The sequence below is a fragment of the Astatotilapia calliptera genome, chromosome 2, assembly GCF_964374335.1.
Source record: "Astatotilapia calliptera chromosome 2, fAstCal68.1, whole genome shotgun sequence".
Classification (NCBI taxonomy): domain Eukaryota; kingdom Metazoa; phylum Chordata; class Actinopteri; order Cichliformes; family Cichlidae; genus Astatotilapia; species Astatotilapia calliptera.
The window spans coordinates 13390907-13401107 of NC_137423.1; the positions used below are offsets into that span (position 1 = coordinate 13390907).

The 10201-nt window shown below is 37.6% G+C and overlaps 1 long non-coding RNA gene across 1 annotated transcript; it reads left to right on the top strand.

Moving 5' to 3' along the window:
- The first annotated feature begins 8825 nt into the window (after positions 1-8825).
- Positions 8826-9786, top strand: LOC145430463 (uncharacterized). The gene is made up of 2 exons (XR_013911043.1): positions 8826-8959; positions 9538-9786. It is a non-coding gene; the product is annotated as an uncharacterized LOC145430463 (long non-coding RNA).
- The last annotated feature ends 415 nt before the right edge of the window (positions 9787-10201 follow it).

A 10201-nucleotide genomic window follows, 5' to 3' on the forward strand; every position in this document is an offset into this window, starting at 1 on the left:
AAATTTTAGTTGAGCTGCAGCTTTATGTTTTAATGTTCTGATTGGCACTAAAATCCAAAACTTTAATGCTTTATGTCTCTCTGTGTAGCACCACCTCAAACCAAAGCAACACCCTCTAAGCTGAAACTGACCAATATTTAATGTATTATTAAGATATCTGCAGAAGTTACCTTTAAATGTATTTTCTCAACTCTTTTTCTGCAGGTAGGATTTAAGACTTAACACACTGTTTGTGTTTTCATGGATTTGCTGCGGGTTTTTGCTTTTTCATGATTGAGTCTCAACATGTTATATTAAACATTTTTTAAGGATGATTTAAGATAAAAAACTACAACTTTTCCCCCCTCAGCAATCACTGCATACATCAGTGTCTCGGGATTACACTGAATTTATTGTCTAATCTTTGAGAGTTTACCTCAGAACGCTTCACGATTCCCACCAAACACAAAATTATAATAAAGAGTGTTTTAGACCAGGAGCCTTAAACTCCAGTCCTCGAGAGCTGGTGTCCTGAAACTTTTCCATGTGTCCCTGCTTCAACACACCTGAATAAAATTAGTAGGTCATTAGCAAGAGTGTAGAACTTGACTGCATGTTGAAGTGGCAACCCTTAACTCTACTCAAGTAAATTTAAGTAAATGTAAGCATTTGGAAAAATGTACTTCTAAAAGTACTTTTATTGCACCTTGTTCATTCACTCATGAGATGCTGTAACACGAATCAAATGTCTCAGTTTTCACCTCAGCATGCAGTGAAGTCCTATAGAATCTTGCTAATGACCTACTAATTCTATTCAGGTGTGTTGCAACAGGCACACATGGAAAGGTCTCAGGACACCGGACCTCAAGGACTGGAGTTTGAGACCCCTGATTTAGACGCACCAATTGGTTGGCACATCAGTTCTCATTTACAGATGGCTCTCAGATCATTGGCTAAGTGAGTGCATATGGAGGCCCTTCAAGTTCTGCCTGCTCTGATTGTTGATTGGTAGCTGACAGTTCTCACTTCTACATCATCAGCATCAGTTAACTGTGTGTCCTTTGCTCTGCAGAGGCCGGTCCAAAGGATTTGTAGGTTGGGAAAAATAAATCAAAAACAAGATCAAATAATTCAACATGCCCATCTTCTGATAGCGGGCTATTTTACCTTCAGAAATGATTCTTTAAACAGTTGTTTTCAGCCTTATGTTCCTTTGTTACTAACAGGGCTTTAAAGCTTGGTTATATTCATGTTCTCCAACAGCCCAGATCACACTTATGATGTAAGATGATAGCAAGATGCACAACTCTAAAATATTGATGAATTATGAATTGTAAATATTAATAAGCTGTACTAACGAGACTTTTCGTGTTGCCCACAGGTCTCATGTGTGGGTTTAAACTCATCGTTCATCAAGCCAAACTCGTCATGCCACTAAATGAATGCTGCCCATTCAGCCAGTCCACCTGATGTTGACTCAATCTGATTGAACTCATGAAATAATGCTTAAAAATGTCTTTATGCTAAAGTGTCAAACTTGTGCAGTCATGTGGATGTAGTGCTACATGATAGTTTGACACGTTTACAGCACAGAACTCCAACACAAATCAACAAAGCGATGGAGACAGCTGTGTCTGTACCTGCGGCTGACTGAGTCATCTGTGAGCAGATCAGACAGCCGTCTCTCAGACAGGACGGAGGGGAAACAGCCTCGGCTTCACTCTTTAAGGCTCAGTCTCAAAGGTCAGACAGTTAGGTGATGTGATCACATTGACAGGACCGCACGTGATGTCACACTTCTCCTCTTCATCTCCTCCCCCTCCTCTTCTTTCTCAGTTTTAGAAACCAGCTTTAGCTGTCTGCTGACGTGTGAAGACTCAGCTTTATAAACACCTTTTTTTGGGGGAAAATATCATCTGTGGTCATGAACTCTTTCTTTTCTCACTTTAACTCCATCAGTCAGTCCTTTCTTTCAGCTCTGAGCACAGTTTTCAATTTATTCTTAAAGCCTTTTTTAGATGTTATTAACCCAAAATGTCATTTTTTTAAAGTGTCATTTTTAAAGGAAAAAGGGGAAATAAGCAAGTGGGAAGGAAAAACTCCCTTTTAACAGGAAGAAACCTCCAGCAGAACCAGGCTCAGGGAGGGACGGCCATCTGCCGCGACTGGTTGGGGAGAGAGATTCTACTGATTTTTATTTTCATTCCTTTATGAAACGACAGCAGTAGCAAGATACCAAAGGTAAAGATTTACGCAGGTAAAGATTCAGAATCTGAAAATAGAAAAACAGCGACAGCATTAAATCATGCAGCACTTCTGAAACTGTCGGTCTAACTTGGCCTAACAGACGAGCTTACAGTTTTTCTGGAGTCTACAAAAGGAACTTTGCATGATTCACATTTTTAAATAATCTGTATTTATCTGCTTGAAAATGTATTGTTTAAAAAGTGTTAAGAATATAAAATCCAGCCTGAGACTAAGCATTTCGAGCAGCCTAAAGCCTGAGCTTCTGTCTCACAGGAAGTGCTTGGACATACTGTGACCTCGTTATTTGAAACATGTTTAATATGAACGTCCTCTATGGGAACAGGAGATGAAAGGAAAGAAGGAGCATCATGATAGGTCCTATTTAATCTTTCTTTGTGATACTAAACATGAATAATTTGACTGAAAGAAGCTTTATCAAGTATTCACTTTCTAATCTATGACTCTCTTTTATTTTTAACCTCATTAAATTGAGAAAGATACCTTATTATATTTTACTAGTGCGATAGTTTGTAATTTGTAATTTACTGTGTAAAGAAATGTGATGTGGATCCTTTTAAGCAGGTATAAGCTGAGAGAACAGCATCAGTCTTTGACTGCATGTAGAATATTTGTTAGCAGGATAAATATATTGTTGATTTTAGCTTCTTTTTTATAATAAAAACCGTCAGCTCCACAAACACAGAGTTCAAGCAACAACACCAGCTTTGTTTGACTGTACCCTGAACAAAACGCCTCTGTGTCCTGTTGGTGCAGTCATGCAGCAGTCTGAGTCCTACAGTAGTCTGAAAGCAGTAAATTACCTTCTTACCTCTCCTTCTCCATAACCGCTCTGCATCCTGTTTACCTGGTGTTCCTCTCTGCTATGACCGATGTCCTTTGGCTCCCTGTGTAATGTACAGTATCAAATAGGTTCTCTTAAAGGAGCAATCATGCAGCACTCCAGGGGATGCTGAGCGCAGTAATTGAACATTGTGTGGTGTGCGCTGTGTTGCAGTGTGTTTTGGTGTGAGTTTAGATCCAGGCTGGGAAACTTCTGGCACGCTGGATGTGAATGACGCCACTCAGACACACATAGATGTATTCAAACTGAGAGTAACACTTTTGTTTATCATTGATGGTTTTCTTTTTCTGACACACAATTCTTTATCAGTCATAAACAAATTACATTTGATGTATGATTTCTTTCAGTCCTTTAACTGGTTACCAAATCCTGGCACAAAGAAGACCAAAAAAACTCAAAGTTACTACTTTTTTGTAATTTTTCCATACCTGAGTGATGCCCAGGATAAGATTTGTAACAGTCACAATTGTGTGGTGTATCTTTAAGACAATATAAGGTAAGGGTTAGTGAGTACAACCCACGATACAGATTCCAGCTATTCAGGTGGCGCCTCTTACCCCTGAGTTTTTCCTACTTTTTTGCTTCAGAAGTGTCCAGATCACCACTGGGACTTTAACAAAAAGGGGACACTGTGTGTGTTCATGATTACTGTCAGATTAACAAAGAGTCCTCCTTTATTTCAAGGTGAACATCTTGGACATAACTTAGAACAGCGTTCACACTTTATATCTGCATCACCACTGATGTTGATGTCAAAATTACAAAAATAAAAAATGACAAAAGTTCATTTCACTGATGTTTTAAAGTGTGGGTTATTTACTATTCCATCCACTCCCGAGAGTCTTTTGCAGCCATTCTTCTGTTCAGTGATGAGAGGAAACACACCTCCAGTACACAATGCAGTGTGAATATTAAGACAACATTAGACTGCGGGACACAGTCCTCCCTGTCATATCTCTGCATCATCGCTGCACCTTCAGATGCAAACCAACAACCGTGCTGGAATGTAATTGCATTCAGCAAATATCATGCATGCTCATAAACTCCCCTGCTGGAATAGTTGCTCAGAGACGCACAGGGGCATTACTCAGAAATAAAACCAAAGCGTAATAAAAGCATTCCTTTAAAAATTTATGTGAGCCGAGGCAGCACAGAGACTAAACACTGTGGGTGGTGGAGTGTGAGAAAAGTGTGTGTGTTTGAAAAGTTGGGAGTTTTATGCCCATTCGGTACATGTGTGGATTACTTATTGGTATCTCTGAACTATTTGTGTACACACAGATATATTCCTGTGTGTATGTTTGTGTACGTGCCCGTTATTATGTTATGTTCCTTTTTACCCAATTACTTGGACATGCATGTGTGGATATCTATGGGTGTTTAGGAATCCTCGGTGAACAGATTATCACACAGTTTGCCAAGGGTCTAAAATGGGTCCCAGGCTTCTTGCCTACATATGTCAAATCAAATCAAATCAAATCACTTTTTATTGTCATATGTCTTTATTACTTGAAGATGCTAAGATTGTATTTAGTTCATGTTCACCAAGCAGACTGTTAAGCAGCTATTAAATTCTAAGATATTTAAAATAAACATAACATTTAAAATGAACATGAAAAATAAAACTGTGAAGGTAAATATGTTGTAAAATGTGAGAGCTTGCAAAAAAAGTGAGAATGTGTAGAAAAAGTGGAACTTTTATTTTGAAATCCCGTAATGTCAATTTACAGCTGAGACAGAAACTGGTGAATGCAAAAGACTTTTTTTATGATGCATATTTACATTTTTTCTGCCCTCTTTAGAAAGAGCTGACAGTGACTTCAGGAAAAAATTGAATTTAAAACAGTTAATCAGATAATTTTGGTGATATTAAACATCTACAGTGCTTAACAAATTTATTAGACCACCACTCAAAGGAAGATTTAGATCCCAGCTACCCCAAATTAACAGAACTGGTAATTATCAAAATGTGGTTTTATGTTTCTGTAATTGTTGATCTACCAGTATGTGCAAGTTCCTTAATAAAAATTAAGTATTTTTTTATCCATGAATTTCCACATTTACTGTTTTCCAAAAAAGCTGAAAAATAGTCAAGCGCATTATTATTATTATTTTTGATTAAGATGCTAAATTACAGTTTTTCAATTTTCATCAATGAACAAAAAATATTTGTTTTATCTGTTGAATGTTATGTTTTTTCTGTCGCCTCAGATTTGGGTGTAAAAATGTCAACAGTTGTTATTTGTAATTTTTAGTTTTAAACAAGTTTTTGAAAGATTTCAAAAATATTTGCAGATGATAAAACATTTATGTTGTTTATGGAAATAATACAATATTTAGCATGCTAGCATCCCAACAGACGAGCACCAGACTAGTAATATTTGTAGCCAGCCTGTTTATACATCTTGTGTTTTGCATATTTATATGAAAATATAGCGTTTGTCTCAAAGCTCTGTTATCCCATCATTGGACAATAGAGGGCACATAAAGTGATGCCTCAGAAACTAAAAAGCTTCTACGTCTGAAAATCCAGAAATACAACTTTAAGTTAAGTCCATTAAATTTTGTAAGAAAACACAAACTGTTGTGTGGATGTTGAATCGATCCAACACTGGGTTTTTAACAAGATAACCAGCTGAAGTTGTCTTACTGTCCCTTTTTAAATTTAAATGCAGCATAAGAAGCCCCACTGATTGGACTGAGTACACAGCACTGCTGTTTGAAAGGATCATGTATAACAGAACAGAACACGTTGGTGCCTATCCTCCATTGTTAGCAGCTCAACAAACTCATTATAGTTGATCCTGTGGTGACCAGGATGGTCTGTTCAGAGGTGTTGGGCTGACAGCCCACTGACTGGACAAAGGTAGTGCTGTCTGCTTTTTCTGGGTTCATCATTGGCTGTATCCCAATTCAGGGTCTGCAGCCTTAAAGGCCGCATTTTAAGGCCGATTACGTCACAGCGACGTGACGAAGGCTGTCCCAATTCAAAGGCTGCTCAAAATGTGGCGCTCAAATGAGTCCTTCATTTCCCTGAATTTTACGGATGTGGTGGTGTAGACTTCGTGGCCCAACATATCCCAGAATGCATAGCGCGGCGGTGGGTGTGGATAATTTTGCCGGCAAAAAAAAAAACGGCGGAAGGGGGGTGCCCGAAGAGTAAACTTTTAAAAGTAAGTACTGAATATTAGGTCACTTATTTATGTGCAAATGTTTAACAATGAAGAACATTAAAACATTACTGTTGGCCACATGTCGGCAGAGTTATGTGACATTAGTGACGTTTGTACTAACTTGGTTTTAAAGCCTTTACTTTAAAATATACGCCGTTCAATAGTTGACCTTAATCTTACAGAGAATGTGATGATTTCATGGATATTTAAAGTAAGCACTGAGAGAAATTTAGTAATGACAACATATTGAAAGAACAATATTTGTCTCTTATATATAATACATTTATATATACAGTGTCAAAGAAAACTGTCTTTGAATGAAGATTTAAGGTGACAGGAAATATAAATAAATGCAGCGTGAATCTTTACTGAAGCTCAGTATTTGAAACAGAGATCATTCACTGCTGTAATAACTAATACTGATTGAAATAATAACTTGGCCATATTATGTTTACATTACCAAAGCGAGATGACTTTAGTCTCATGAACCACATTAGGTAATTGTTATTTACTAGCTAATCTTAAAATGACTGTTCAGATTCCCCCACCTGAGCTGTAGATCTCTGCAGCCCGTCCATGGGCCTCTTGGCTGCATTTCCGATCAGCGCTCTCCTTGTTCGGCCTGTGAGTTTAGGTGGACGGCCTTGTCTTGGTAGGTTTACAGTTGTGCCATACTCCTTCCATTTCTGAATGATAGCTTGAACAGTGCTCCGTGGGATGTTCAAGGCTTGGGAAATCTTTTTGTAGCCTAAGCCTGCTTTAAATTTCTCAATAACTTTATCCCTGACCTGTCTGGTGTGTTCTTTGGACTTCATGGTGTTGTTACTCCCAATATTCTCTTAGACAACCTCTGAGGCCGTCACAGAGCAGCTGTATTTGTACTGACATTAGATTACAGACAGGTGCACTCTATTTAGTCATTAGCACTCATCAGTCAATGTCTATGGGCAACTGACTGCACTCAGACCAAGGGGGGCTGAATAATTACGCACACCCCACTTTTCAGTTATTTATTTGTAAAAAATGTTCGGAATCATGTATGATTTTTGTTCTACTTCTCACGGGTGCACCACTTTGTATTGGTCTTTCACGTGGAATTCCAATAAAATTGATTCATGTTTGTGGCTGTAATGTGACAAAATGTGGGAAAGTTCAAGGGGGCCGAATACTTTTGCGGATGCATACGTGTTTATATACATATATGTAAGTATATACGTGTATGTTTGCAGGTGTATGTATAACTTGTACATATCTTTCATGTGTAAAAGTAAATTTGTCTGTTATTGTGTAAATACTTACAGTATTGTGTACTTCACACACATGGAGAAATGCCAAACTGCCTGTCATTGTTCTTGTAACAGTGACAATAAAAAACTATTCTATTCTATTCTAGTCTTCCTGATATTCTCCTGCAGGGGAATCATTTTTCCATTTGCTCTTTGTATTTCAGTATATTTTGCTAAGTTGCCAGCATTTCATGAAACAGAACATTCTCCTTTTCAGCTTGTGCTCTTTGTCTAACCTTTATCTCTTTCTGTCCATCACTTCATCCGTCACTCGCCTCCTGAGTTCTTCCATTATTCAACAGTTCACCTTCTGCACCTCACCTCTCCTGCTGCCTCTACCAAATCTAGTTTGAGACTTTATTGTCCTTGAAATTAGGTTTGCAGCAAAGCGTGCTGCACGATACAGACAATAAACAAAATCTAGTGGAACATATGAGCCACATATTATAATGAACCATAGAACAAGTATAAGATGGACTGACCAGGGACCGGTTTTTCTCCCTCTCTCTCACTGATACTGCATCATCTTTTCATCCATTGTAGTGCTTTGTAACTATTGTATGACTCAAAATGATCAGTATTTTAAAAAAAAACTAAAAAACAGCAATACGACATAAAAACAAACAGTACTGTGCATCCTTCAAAGCATATGTACATAGATTCAATGCCTCCCATCCGTACATGGTTTCCTATAGCTTCTGGGAAAAATAAATTATATGTATGTAAATAAAACAGCTCACATATTCTTTGCAGTAACTGCAGTTTTCATTATGGTTAAAAACAAATCTGAATCTTGTGATCATGTCACATGGTTGCTTCTGTGTTTGTGTTCAGGTGATCATAATCTGAACCCATGAAGAAGTCATGGCAGAGGGTAAATAACAGAAGTCACACCTTGAGCCTGGATCAAGGTGTGACTTGACAAACAATGGTCATCTGTATGCACCATTGTTCTTCCTCTTCAGAAGGTCAGATAAAGTTATTGGGCCAAGTCTGGCAACTACCAGGTTGTGGCTCACATGGAAGACTTTATTTTGGCATTTGCTCTTTTTTGTACATTATGTGAGTACACAGCAAATTCAAAAGTGTTAAATGTTTTGGTGTTAATAGTCTTCTTGCAAAAGTAGAGTTAATTTTACTCTAAGCAGAGTCACATTCTTTTAATGTAACTCTGAGGTGTAAAATGATAGTAGTTAAAATCGAGTGTTAAAAATGAGTGTTTCTCTGTCAAATCTGGAGGTGTTACAATGGAAACATTAACTCTTGACCTCTTAACTCTGAACTCCTACAGGGGCTATGACACCAATAGAGTGAATTCACAGACTCCGCCCCCAGCACGGCTCCAATCGAAGCTGAAGTGAAGCCGTTTCAGAACATTTTGCTCTACATATTTGAGTTGTTTGCCATGCTTGGTAAGTCATTTTTTCAAAGATTGTTTCAATTATTATTATGAGCTTTTACTTCTGTGGCTCTTTGGAGTTGAGACAAAGCTGTGTGGAAGGCATTAGCCATGTTGCTCGCTGATAGCATAATATTCTGTTTTAGCTAGCTGAACGGTATTGTTTGCGGGCAAATACCACAGCCTTGAAAAAGGCTTGCATGTGAATTTTCCGTCAAACTTTTGGTCAAATACACCTAAAACAATGTGCAGAATGTAAATGTTGGTATAATGGTGCTACTTGAAGCCTGAAAACGATCGCCCATAAAAAAAAAACGAGCAAACAGCAGTAGCAGACGTCCTGACTGGGTTCTCCGTTAGCATAGATCCCTCCAGAGTTTTGTGCACACGGTTTAGGTAAAAATGAAAAAGGTTGAGGTTTTACATTTAGTTCAGTATTACCTGTTGCCTGTGTCTTTGTCTTTTGGGAAAATACTTTACACAAGTAATGACTCAAAGAGGATTCCTTTTTTTTTACTGTGCTGCAATTGTTTACTGGATTATTTGTGCCATTAATTAGTGTCAACTAATTTTTATTCAATCTCCGCACAGGATATGCTTGTGAAGATGGAATATGGGGGAGAGCAGAAGTGCGTTGAAGTTCCACAAAGGGATGAATGAAGGACATGCATATTGTATTGAAGAAATAAGTGATGAGAATGCTGTTATTTGCATTTACCATGTCAGACCTTTTGATAAACAAAATTCTAATGAAAGTGAGAACATGTACACTGTTACATCTTTCAGAAAATGTTTTGAAATTGTGGTGCACAGTTCAGAATAAATGTTTTTCAAAAACCATTGCATCTTTTTAGTAAATGTTTATTTCCAAAAGAAATTTCTAGAAGTTCAGAACAGGAAAATTCCCGCTTTTTAGAATGAATTAGAAGATAACTCTTACGTAGTTAAACTAAAATACTCTTTGAGAGTTAATATATAAACTCTTAACACCAAGTGTTAAATTATCAACTCCAGACAGATTTGGTGTTTAACACTAAATCAGAGTTAACGTACCAACTCTCCAAAAAGAGTTAAATTAACACTCTCTGGTGTGGACCCATATAGACACTTTAATAGTGTTGAAATCAAATCCGACAGTGTTAATTTGGACATGCTGGATTTGCTGTGTAGAAAATCTCAGTAGATTAATAACTTAACCTGTTCAGTGCAACCCCATGACCCCCAACCCTCCTGTTTTTGTTTGTACCTTTTAGAT